The sequence below is a fragment of the Globicephala melas genome, chromosome 15, assembly GCF_963455315.2.
Source record: "Globicephala melas chromosome 15, mGloMel1.2, whole genome shotgun sequence".
In the NCBI taxonomy this organism is placed as follows: domain Eukaryota; kingdom Metazoa; phylum Chordata; class Mammalia; order Artiodactyla; family Delphinidae; genus Globicephala; species Globicephala melas.
In genome coordinates, this window is record NC_083328.1 from 16692452 (window position 1) to 16704489 (window position 12038).

Sequence of the window (12038 nt, forward strand, 5' to 3'; positions counted from 1 at the left end):
CTGTGGGACCCAGAAATGGACCATATGCATGGTGTATTCTATTGAAGAGTGGGGAGAGGGTGGGAGTGGGAGAATCCGAGTAGAATTTGTTTGCTTGAAAAATGTTTGGGAATTCCGTGGCAGTCCAGTGGTTAGGATGCCACGCTTTCACTGCCGAGGCCCGGGTTCAATCCCTGGTCGGGGAACTAAGATCCCGCAAGCCGAGAGGTGCAGCCCAAAAAAACTGAAAAATGTTTATTGAGCACCAGCTACATGCCAGGCACTGTGCTGGACACTGGACTCACAGCGACGGAGAGGGCAGACACTTCCTGAGTTGGTGGGCTTGCCTGTCACAGCTGGAGGCTGTTGGGGCTGAAGCTTGTATAACTGGTGGCAGTGTGTGAATTAGGAGCAGCCCCTCCCCCCCACACACCCCCGCCCCTCTCCCCAGCACCAGCTTGTAGTGCATGGCAGGCTGGGTTGCAGCCCCACTCACCTCCTCTGCAACTTACAACATGCAGAGCCATTCAAAGTGGCTTTGGAAGCACCAGTAAACAAAGGAAAAATAAATTCATCTTGTGAAAAGTGTTATGAAAAAATAAGACGTGGAGCTGGAGGGAGGCTGATGGGAGGTGGTTTGACAGGGTGCTCAGGGAAGACCTCACAAGGAGAGGACACCCGAGCTGTGACCGGCAGGAGGAGGACCCAGCTGGAATAGCTGGAGGATATCTGGAGGCAGAACAGGTCCAAGAAGAGGCACCAGCAGGTGCAAAGCCTTAGAGGCAAGAACTAGCTGGCATGTTTAAGGAACAGAGTGAGGAGCAGAGGAGAAGGTCTCGAAGCTGAGTTTTAGAGTGAGTAGATGTTTCCCAGGGGCTCTAGAGGTGGGGCATCACCAGCAGAGAGCAGTGTACCTGCAAAGGCTCAGACGCATGGAAAGATGCTGGGTGCCCTGCAGGACAGGAAGAAGATGCAGGTATTCATTCCAGCGCTGCCCCTCCCGGGGCTCTGAGGAGGAAGAATGGGTGGGAGGAGGATGGAAGTGGGGACCTGGGTCAGCTGAGGGGCTGAGGAAGTACGCGGGAGGTGGAGCGGCTTGGAAGGAAACATCAATTCAGTGAACTGAATTCCATCGGCTGGAAGGACAGATCTGGGCCTCCTTGGCCAAGAAAAGGTGGGGGTGGGGACACAGCCCGCCACACACAGTTGTTTAGGCTGCACACACTGCACAGGGCAGCCCGGTGGGTGGTGAGTGGGGGCTGACATGCAGCCCTACCTCTGCTCTGCAGTCTTGCACCTTTAAAACTCTGACCGCATGCAGGGGTTGGGGAGCACCTTTTTCTAATTGGTCCACTCAAAAGAGTTCCTTTTTCTTATTGGTCAGCCTGAAGAGTGCCTTTTTAAAAATTAGTCCGCTTAGAGGGGGGGTCGCTTTTGAATTGATCTGTTCAGAGGGCATGATTTCATCTAATTGGTTCACCCAGAGGGGTGCCATTTTCCAGTGGTCAATCCAAAGCGGGGGACTTTTTTCTGATTTGCATAAAGGTGCCCCATAGGCGGGACTGGGGGGGCATGACTAGGGGCCCCAGGTTCAAGTATGGTCTCTGCTTACAGACCTGTTGTGTGCTTTGGGCCAGTCACCGTCCCTCTCTGGAACCATAGATCTATAGACTTAGCCAGAGGAATGAGCCCAGAAAGGGGCAGACTCCCTGGAGGTCACACAGTGACACACGGCAGGGCCAGGCATTCCTGATTCTCGCCTCAGTGCTCTGTCTTCCTAGGCTGCTTCCCTGGGAGACTTGATGTTTCTTTAAGGAGAGGACAAGAAATGAGAGAGGATAGGAGGACTAGTAGAGATTCATGGAGGAGGGGGAGGGGAAGGGAGGGGAGGGCAGGCCAGGTTAGGACTCCCTGGGGTGGGAGTCATAAGGGGTCAGGTGCCCTAGGCCTCCAGGCGCCCCTTCCCCTCCCCTGGGCCCCCTGGGTTTGTCATTTGTGGATGTTAATTATTCATGACGCTGGTGCTTTGCCTGGTTTTAATGCACTCTGATGGTGTTCTCTAGCTAATGGGGAAAATCAATAGGTTTTAATTCTCAGTGGCTGTGAAGCTCTGTCTGTCTACTGTTTGGGTGGCTGGGTCTGCTCTTGGGCTGTGGGTGGGGGTGGAGGATCACACCCAGTTCGCAGGAGCCTGAGACTCTGCCTTTCCTTCTCTCGGCCCCACCCGCTTCTGAGCCCCGCCTGGGGAGGGAAGATTAGAGTCACCAGGCAGCTCCAAGCATCTCGGGAGAGTCTGAGCACTACACCTCGGCCATTTGACCCCCCTCCAAGAGGGATGGCCCCCGCACCAGACTTATGGGCCAGAAACACGTCAGCAGGGGCAGCCCCACCGGCTCTGGGGGGCTGGAGTCAGGCCTGCAGCCCTTGGCACTCAGGGTCAGCCCCAGCCATCCTCCTGGGCTCAGGCTCGGCTCACAGACCTGTCTCAGGCGTCAGGGGAATCTCACATTCCTGAAGAGACTTAAATGTAAGCTTCTGATACAATTTCTATGTGCAGTTATACATTCAGGCATGACAATTTCTCTGATGGGATTGAGAACCGAGAACATTTATGGGACATTAAGAACTTGTCCCATCTCAGACCACATCCTCCCCTGACCCCTCCATGGGGTATCCCTGAGTCACTGTCCTTTATGAATCCTGTCATTACCTCGTGAACGGAACAACTATCTTGCACTGCACTTGCATGTATGTTAATTAGGCAAGTATAAACATTTAAGATACACCGTGGCGTTCATAATGCTGTTTTTAGCACTTCTTAATGTTTCCAGAGCACAGTGAGCCTCTAAAAAAGGAAGAGGCCTGAGGTGTGTTGACCTTGGAGAGGCCCACCCACCTCCTTACCTGAGAGCCTAGGCCTTTCCTGGTGGACCCTGGACCCACGCCTTTGCTGGGTGGAAACACTCAGGCCATCCGCAGGGGCTGTCTGCCGGGTTCCTAGCCTAGCACCCTGGCCTTCGTGAACCAGGAACCGGGATGTGAACAGTGACTGCCAGGCCTCACCTCTCCTGTCCACCCAGGCCCCAGCGAACGCTCCCCCATGCTCCTTATTTTCCATTTTGGACTCAGGTGTGCAGAAGGCGAGGTTAATCTTTCCCTTCAGTTCATGGCACATTGTCATTCTCGGTCCACACAGGACCCTTTTTTCCTTTTGATTCATTTCTCATTCCCTCTCACCTCCGTGGATGGTGGGCAGGCAAAATCTCCTGAGGTTTACTCCAAATATCTACCTCGGGGGATGGTGGGGAGAATTATGTGAACCGGGGCACGTGAAATGCCAGGTACACAGTAACTGGACGGGTTCTCTCGCCCGGGGGCCTCTGAAGCTTGGACAAAGCACCTTCCCCTTGGGCACACCTGAGCACGGCTGGGGCTTTTCAAAGTCCTTCATTGGAGACCTGAATGACAGAATCTAAATTGCTCATAATCCGAGGGGGAAGCAAATACAGACACAAATAGCTCCCATTTCAAGTTCAAATTCAGTAGTCACGGGGTGCACACTCTAGGCCAGGCCCCCCATGCTGGGCAGTGCACGTGGGGGCCCAGACAGGTCCAGAGAGGAAACACTCCCACCACCTGCCCAGCAGGGGATGGGTGAGAGATGGCCCTTCACTATTAATTAGGGTGCAGCTAAACTGCTGTAACAAAGAGGCCTTCAATTACAGTGGCTCAAGCAAACCTTCTGACAAATTAAGAGCATATGCCAGGGACTTCCCTGGTGGTCCAGTGGCTAAGACTCCACGCTCCCAATGCAGGGGGCCCGGGTTCGATCCCTGGTCAGGGAACTAGATCCCACTTGCCACAACTAAGAGTTCGCATGCTGCAAGTAAGACCCAGTGCAGCCAGATAAATAAATAAATATTTTAAAACAAATAATAAGGAAATGCAGAACCTTGGAAACCGCCTCAGACCTGCTGAATAAGAACCTGTATTTTAACAAAATCCCAGGTGATTCACGTGCTCCTTGAAGTTTGAGAAACCCTGACTTAGAAAGAGAATGAAAAAAAAAAAAAAGAAGAAAAGAAAGAGAATGGCAAATAGAAGGAACAGCTGAAAGAGTTGAATTCATTGCCTTTAGGAAGAGACCTGGAGTACAAGAGAGGTGGAGTAGGGGACTGCTAATGTTTGATATAAGCTCTGTAGGTTTTTTTTTTAATTTTTGGCTGCCTTGGGTCTTCGTTGCTGCATGCAGGCTTTCTCCAATTGTGGCGAGCGGGGGCTACTCTTCATTGCCGTGCATGGGCTTCTCATTGCAGTGGCTTCTCTTGTTGTGGACCACAGGCTCTAGGCACGCAGGCTTCAGTAGTTGTGGCACACGGGCTCAGTAGTTGTGGCTTGCGGGCTCTAGAGCACAGGCTCAGTAGTTGTGGTGCACGGGCTTAGCTGCTCTGTGGCATGTGCAATCTTCCCTGCCCAGGGCTCAAACCTGTGTCCCCTGCTTTGGCAGGTGGATTCTTAACCACCGTGCCACCAGGGAAGTCCCTAAGCCCTGTAGTTTTATTTGAGTTTTAAACCATGTGGAAGATTTACGTTGCTGAAAAAAATAAATCATGTGCATGATTTAAAATCCCCAAAGCGGGGCTTCCCTGGTGGTGCAGTGGTTAAGAGTCCACCTGCTGATGCAGGGAACACGGGTTCGAGCCTTGGTCTGGGAGGATCCCACATGCCACGGAGCAGCTGGTCCCATGTGACACAGCTGCTGAGCCTGTGCTCTAGAGCCTGCGAGCCACAACTACTGTGCCCACGTACCACAACTACTGAAGCCCACACGCTAGAGCCCATGCTCTGCAACAAGAGAAGCCACCGTAATGAGAAGCCCGCGCACTGGAACGAAGAGTAGCCCCCGCTCACTGCAACTAGAGAAAGCCCACACGCAGCAATGAAGACCCAACACAGCCATAAATAAATAAATAAATTTTAAAATAAAATAAAATAAAATCCCCCAAACACCAAATGGAATGCAAAGGCTTTCTCCCGCTAGAGACCTTCACCTTGCCAACAGTTTCTAGAGTATCCATTCAGAACATTTCTCTGCACATCCAAGCTATCTGTGTCTGATTATCCTGTTTATTTTTTATTTTTATTTTTTTTACAGATAAGAGCCCATGCTATGCACTGTTCTGCATCTTGCTATTTTCACTCAACAATAACTTGGAGATCACTCCAGATAAGCACATATAGATCTGCTTAATTTGTTTATAGGTTGCTTTTATAGGCTATAACAGGATGCCTAGTATTGTAATTTATTTAACTGTGTTTGTAGCCTTCTGTTACAGACAATGTTGGAATATAAGCATTTTGTAACTGCAATGCAGTGTGGAGTTAAGGGCACATGCCCTGGACATAGAATGCCTGGGATTGGAGACCCAGGGCTGCTGCTAAGTCTGCTTATTTCATCTTTATATGCCTCCGTTTCTGTAGCTGTGAAATGGGGATAAAAATAGTACTTACTGGGAATCCCCTGGAGGACCAGTGGTTAGGACTCCAAGCTTTCACTGCTAAGGACCTGGGTTGTATCCCTGGTCGGGGAACAAAGATCCCACAAGCTGCACAGCATATCCAAAAAATAAAAATACTACGTACTTCTGAAGGTGGTTGGGAGGGGTCCACAGATATTTATTGAGCACTTACTATGTACACTGTTCTAGACACAAAAGATTCAGTAATGAACAAAACAGATAAAAACCCCTGCCTTTGTGGAGCTTATATTCTAGTGGTGGAGGACAGATACTAAACAAGATCAATTAAGAAAATATATGACGACATGCTCTAGGGAAGTGGAGCAAGGAAGAGGGATGGAGAGGGAGGTTTGCAATTTTAGATAAGGTGGTCGCAGATGGCCTCACTGGTAAAGTGACACCTGAGTGATACAGCTGAAGGAGGTGAGTGGTGATTAATGTTAATACTTGGGAGAAAACCATTCCAGACAAAGGATCACGGATGGGGAGCTCACTGCCTTCCAAGACGGCTACAAGCAATAGGAAGGGCCCCCGTGCCTTCCACCCACCAGCCTTACGTCTACCCTTGGGGACCCATGTGAAGGAAGTAGAATCCCGCCCCTCCCTTCCGTCAGATGCCAGCTAGAGAGCGGCTGCCCCGTGACCCTGTGTTGTGATGGAGCTGCCCAAAGAACTACGGTGGCACCGGCCACAGCTGAAGAAGCCTGGTGGCCTCAGAGAGGCAACTGGGTTCCCAGCCCAGCAGGGTCAGTCCCTGGTACTGGGGGACTCCGCCTTCAGGTCTGCATCCCCCTTCCGGAGTGGTATGTGGTGGGAAGGAGGAACCAGAGGGTGGGACGCAGGGAATGCTGTCTTTGGGTCAATATACCTGGGTGGGCTCAGCTTTGCAAAGAGAAGTTTTGTGGGCTGGGTGACCTGTGTGCAGATCTCAGCAAGGCGGGTCTTGGACCTGGGAGACCAGCCCCCTTGGACCTTGATGATCTCTCCTTCTGAACCCAAGTAAGGTCAGTTCCAGAGTTTCTCCGTAGACATCTTTGGGAAGGCAATCTGATTGGAAGAGGAAGAGGAGCTTGTTTTGAGGCAGCAGTGGAGAGCCAGGGTGCTGTTGAATTTAGAATGCTTATTTGGGATGACTTTGTGGGGGGAACTGATGAAGTGGTGGGAGGGCTTGAGCGGCTCAGTCACCCCTAAGCATCACCATTGCCCCAGGGCCAACGTGCGTCCTCAGTCCTCCATCCTCGAAGTCTACCTCTAGCGCCCCCTATGGACAGAGACGACCGTAGAGCTCTGACCCAGCAGAGAGGTGGTTTGCATAGCCCCGGCCCCTGCATTACGAGGCCAAGTATAGAAGGAGTAGGTTTGCGCCTAATACCTGGCACCGGGGCATTTCAGATTAGTGAGAAAAAGATGGGCTACTTGATAGTCTTTGAAAAATATATATCTGGATACTCACTCACTAGATACCTCACTCGTTAAAGCATAGGAAACAACAGATGGATCAGAGATTTCAAAGTTAAAAATAAAACTATAAAAGAATTAGAAGGAAATATGAATAAATTTTAAAAATAGGGCTTCCCTGATGGCGCAGTGGTTGAGAGTCCGCCTGCCGCTGCAGGGGACGCGGGTTCGTGCCCCGGTCCGGGAGGATCCCACATGCCGCGGAGCGGCTGGACCCATGGGCCGTGGCTGCTGAGCCTGCACGTCTGGAGGCTGTGCTCCACAGCAGGAGAGGCCACGGTGGTGAGAGCCCCGCGTACCTCAAAACAAACAAGCAAACAAAAACCGTACATAAAAATAATCTCAATGAGAAAGTGTTCTCCTGGTGAGAAACCAAGTTCAGAAATTATAAATCTGACTATAAAAAATTTAAAAGTTTCTACACGGCAAAAACTACTACAAACCAAATAAACACAAATGGCCAACTATTTGTACACGGGTCTCTCACTGTTGTGGCCTCTTCCGCTGCGGAGCACAGCTCCGGACGCGCAGGCTCAGTGGTCATGGCTCACGGGCCCAGCCGCTCCGCGGCATGTGGGATCTTCCCAGACCGGGGCACAAACCCGTGTCCCCTGCATCGGCAGGCGGACTCTCAAACACTGCGCCACCAGGGAAGCCCGGTCAACTATTTTTTTTTTTTTTTTTTTTTTGGCAGTACGCGGGCCTCTCACTCTTGTGGCCTTTCCCGTCGCGGAGCACAGGCTCCGGACGCGCAGGCTCAGCGGCCATGGCTCACGGGCCCAGCCGCTTCGCGGCATGTGGGATCTTCGCGGACCGGGGCATGAACCCGTGTCTCCCGCATCGGCAGGCGGACTCTCAGCCACTGCGCCACGCGGGAAGCCCCGGTCAACTATTTTTAAAGTGTGTAGTACAAATGATAGATAAGAGCTAGTGTCCTTAATACAAAATTAGCTCTTTCAAATCAGAAAGAAAAGGACCATGAACCCAATAGGACAAATAGCAGAGACTGTGAACTGGCAGTTCCAAAACAAAGAAATAGAAACAGCCAATAAGTATATGGGGAAGATATTCAACTCCTCTCATCCCTGAAGGGTCTTTGCATTTCCTGTTCATTTGTTTGGAACACTCCTCCCCCAGGTAGCAACACCACTTGCCACAGGTTCCTTCAGATCTGTGTCACTCAAGTGTCACTGTATAGTCTAAGGGCTATAAATGACCAGGGGCCTGAATTTCACAATATCTAAGGTGGGAAGGCCCCTGGAAGGTCATCTGTGTGAGATAAGGCCAGCAGGGACCAGGCCATGCCAGCAGGTTAAGGGTTTTGAGTTGATCCTAAGAGTAAACAGAGGCTAATCAGGAGGAAAAGACATGATCAAACTTGTGACTTGAAAAGTCCCCTCTGGCTGCTGAGGGCAGGGTCGGGGTGGGGAACCCATGCGGGAGATGGTGCAGTGGTCCAGGCTAAAAGTGACAGTGGCCTGGAGCAGACTGGAGGAAGTGGGAATGGAAGAAGCGGATGAACTAGAAAGATATGTAGAGGGTAAATCTCAGGCCTTGGTGAGGTTGTAGGAAGAGGGGGACTTCTAGGCTCCTGGCTCACATATCTAGACCGACAGTTTTGTCAGTCAATGAAATAAGGAACAATGAAAGAGAATTGGTACGGAGCATTGTGAGGGCAAGCTTAGCCTGATGGGTCCCACGGGCGTAGGAAACATCCGGGTGGAATTGAGGAGTAGCAAGTTAGACATGCAGAACTGAACCTCCAGGGTCGGTTTGGGCAGATGGTGATTAAACTCAAGGGAGTAAGTGACAACAAGGAGGGTTAGTGTGGAGTGAGAGGAAGAGGGGGGCTAGGACCCCGCCTTGAGGAACCCCCAAATTTAATTGCCACATAGACGGAGATGAGCCAGGAAAGGGGATGAAGAAAGGAAACCTGGGTCAGAGAAGTAGCTTTTTAAGAGGGAGGGAGGGTGAGCAGTGCTGAACGCTGCCGAGGGGCCAAGAGAGATGAAGACTTAGAAAAAGCCAGCTGGATGTAACGTTTATGGCAGAGGCAGCCTGGATGCCGGCTTTCTCAGCCTGGGCACTGTGGACATTTGGGCTGGATAATTCTGTGTTGTGGGCTGTCCTGTGCTTTGGAGGATTGTTTAGCAGCAGCCCAGGCCTTTACCCACTAGATGCTCGTAGCACCCCACTCCCCAGCTGTGGCAACCAAAATTGTTTCCAGATGTTGCCTAATGTCCCCTGGAAGGCAGAGTTGACCCTGGTTGAGAACCCCTGCCTCGGCAGCGTGTTTTGAGTAGGCATGCAAACGGCGGCAGTGACATTAGGTAGTTGTTTCTAGAAGATTGCTCGTAGAGAAGAGAAATAGTGCCGGAGAGGGCAACTTGGAAAATGTATAAATAACGATGAAGTGGCAAACTTTTGAATTTTCTTTTATTTTTTTAAATTAATTTTTATTGGAGTATAGTTGATTTACAATGCTGCATTAGTTTCTGTTATACATATACATATATCCACTCTTTTAGATTCTTTTCTCATGTAGGTCATTACAGAATATTGAGTAGAGTTCCCAGTTCTATACAGTAGGTTCTTATTAATTATCTATTTTGTATATATTAGTGTGAAAACTTTTGAATTTTCTTTGCCACTTTTTTTTTTTTTAAAGAAGATGTTGTGGGTAGGAGTTTATTAATGAATTAATTTATTTTTGCTGTGTTGCGTCTTCATTTCTGTGCGAGGGTTTTCTCTAGTTGTGGCAAGCGGGGGCCACTCTTCATCGCGGTGTGCGGGCCTCTCACTATCGCGGCCTCTCTCGTTGTGGAGCACAGGCTCCAGACGTGCAGGCTCAGTAGTTGTGGCTCACGGGCCTAGTTGCTCCGCGGCATGTGGGATCTTCCCGGACCAGGGCTCGAACCCGTGTCCCCTGCATTAGCAGGCGGATTCTCAACCACTGCGCCACCAGGGAAGCCCTCTTTGTCACTCTTTGATAGGTGAGAAATAGCCTCTCAGTATGGTTTCACTGTATATTTCTCTTATTGTGAGTGAACTTGGCATCTTTTCAAAGGTCTAGGGGAAATTTTTCTTTAGAGACTATCTTTTTCATGTTTTTACCCATTTTTCCTATTGGTTCATTGGTCTTTTTCTTGTTGACTTTAAGAATTCTACATATTAGGCAAAAGAGTCCTTCATTTGTGATATGAGCTGCAAATATATTTCCCTAGCTTGTCATTTTTCTTTTCTTTTTAAATAAATTTTATTTATTTATGTATATATGTATGTATGTATGTATTGGCTGCGTCGGGTCTTCCTTGCTGTGCGCAGGCTTTCTCTAGTTGCAGCGAGTGGAAGCTACTCTTCGTTGTGGTGTGCAGGCTTCTCATTGCGGTGGCTTCTTTTGTTGAGGAGCACGTGCTCTAGGCGCGCAGCCTTCAGTAGTGGTGGCGCGCGGGCTCAGTAGTTGTGGCTCGTGGGCTCTAGAGCACAGGCTCAGTAGTTGTGATGCAGTGGCTTTGTTGCTCCACAGCATATGGGATCTTCCCGGACCAGGGCTCGAACCCATGTCTCTTGCATTGGCAAGCGGATTCTTAACCACTGCACCATCAGGGAAGCCCTGTCATTTTTCTTTTCACTCTTGTGAGGCAAAAGAGACATAGGCCCTTGTGTATATTTCTGATGCGTTGTGCAAATTTGTACAATTCTTGTGAATGGCAATTTGCCATTATCTATCAAAATTACAAATGCTTTGGGTGGGGAAGGGAAGGATTGGGAGTTTGGGATTAGCAGATTATTATATATAGGATGGATAAAAACAAGGACCTATTGTGTAGCACAGGGAACTATATTCAATATCCTGTGGTAAACCGTAATGGAAAAGAATATGAAAGAGAATATATATATATATGTATAACCAAATCACTTAGATGTACAGCAGAAATTAACACAACATTGTAAATCAACTATGGTTCAATACAATTTTTAAAAATTACAAATGCCTTTATCCTTTGACTCAGCAGTCTCACCTCCAGGAATTTATGCTATAGAGCAACTTGACATGGATGAAAATGTGTGTGTGTGTGTGTGTGTGTGTGTGTGTATATGTATGTTGGTTATTGTTTCTGTTGACTTTTTTTCTTACAAGACTGGAAATAGCCCAAGAAGCCATCAATAGGGGACTAATTTGCTACATAAGAATTTTTGATAAGAAATAGAAAGAATTATCAAGATTTTAGAAACTAGAGCAGAGAAAGAATAAGATTATATGAAATTTGAAAAGGTAAATAGTGTCATAGTTTTAAGCAATTTAAAGATTGTTGGATTGAAATTATTAGTCATTCATTCAAGTAATAAACATTTAATGACTACTTGCTATAAATGAAAAAAAGACTGATTCACTGCCATAAAAAAATGAAAGCTTCTATGTGCTGTAGTGGAAAAATCACTAGGACAATGTTAAGCCCAAAAAAAGCAAGAAAAGGAAGAGTATATTTAGGATGCCATCTTTTGTGTAAGACATGGGGGAAATGGGAAATATGAAAATATATTTTATTTACATAAAAAAAAACCACTGAGGGGGAAAAAGTAAAAAATGGTTATCACAAAAGGTTGGGACATAGGGAGGATGGGGAACAGAAAAGACAAATATAACTTTATTTTTATTCTTAGTTTTTTTATTAAACCGGTAAATTATTTACTCTTTAAAAAGTGAATGGGGGACTTCCCTGGTGGTCCAGTGGTTAAGAATCCACCTTCCAATGCAGGGGACGTGGGTTCGATCCCTGGTCGGGGAAATAAGATCCCACATGCCGCAGGGCAAGTAAGCCTGCGCGCGCTGCAACTAAGACCCAGTGCAGCCAAATAAATAAATAAATGAATATCTAAAACAAAAAATGAATGGGATGGATTCCAGTTGAGAGAAAGTGGTTGAAAATATAGAAGAGAGAGGTTCGCAAGAGGGTAGGAGTGTTGGAATTCAAGGCCCGGGTGTAAGTGTCGGGATTTGCCTCAGTTTTGCCATCTGTAAAATGAGCTAACTATGAAAAGCACTTAGCACTGACTTATCAGATGTAACTCTCACTTCTT

The 12038-nt window shown here is 48.4% G+C and overlaps 1 long non-coding RNA gene across 1 annotated transcript in view; it reads left to right on the forward strand.

The window, feature by feature from the left end:
• Positions 1 to 12038, forward strand: part of LOC138842323 (uncharacterized) — a 47967-nt gene that overhangs the window by 24600 nt on the left and 11329 nt on the right. The gene's annotated exons all lie outside the window — the stretch shown is intronic.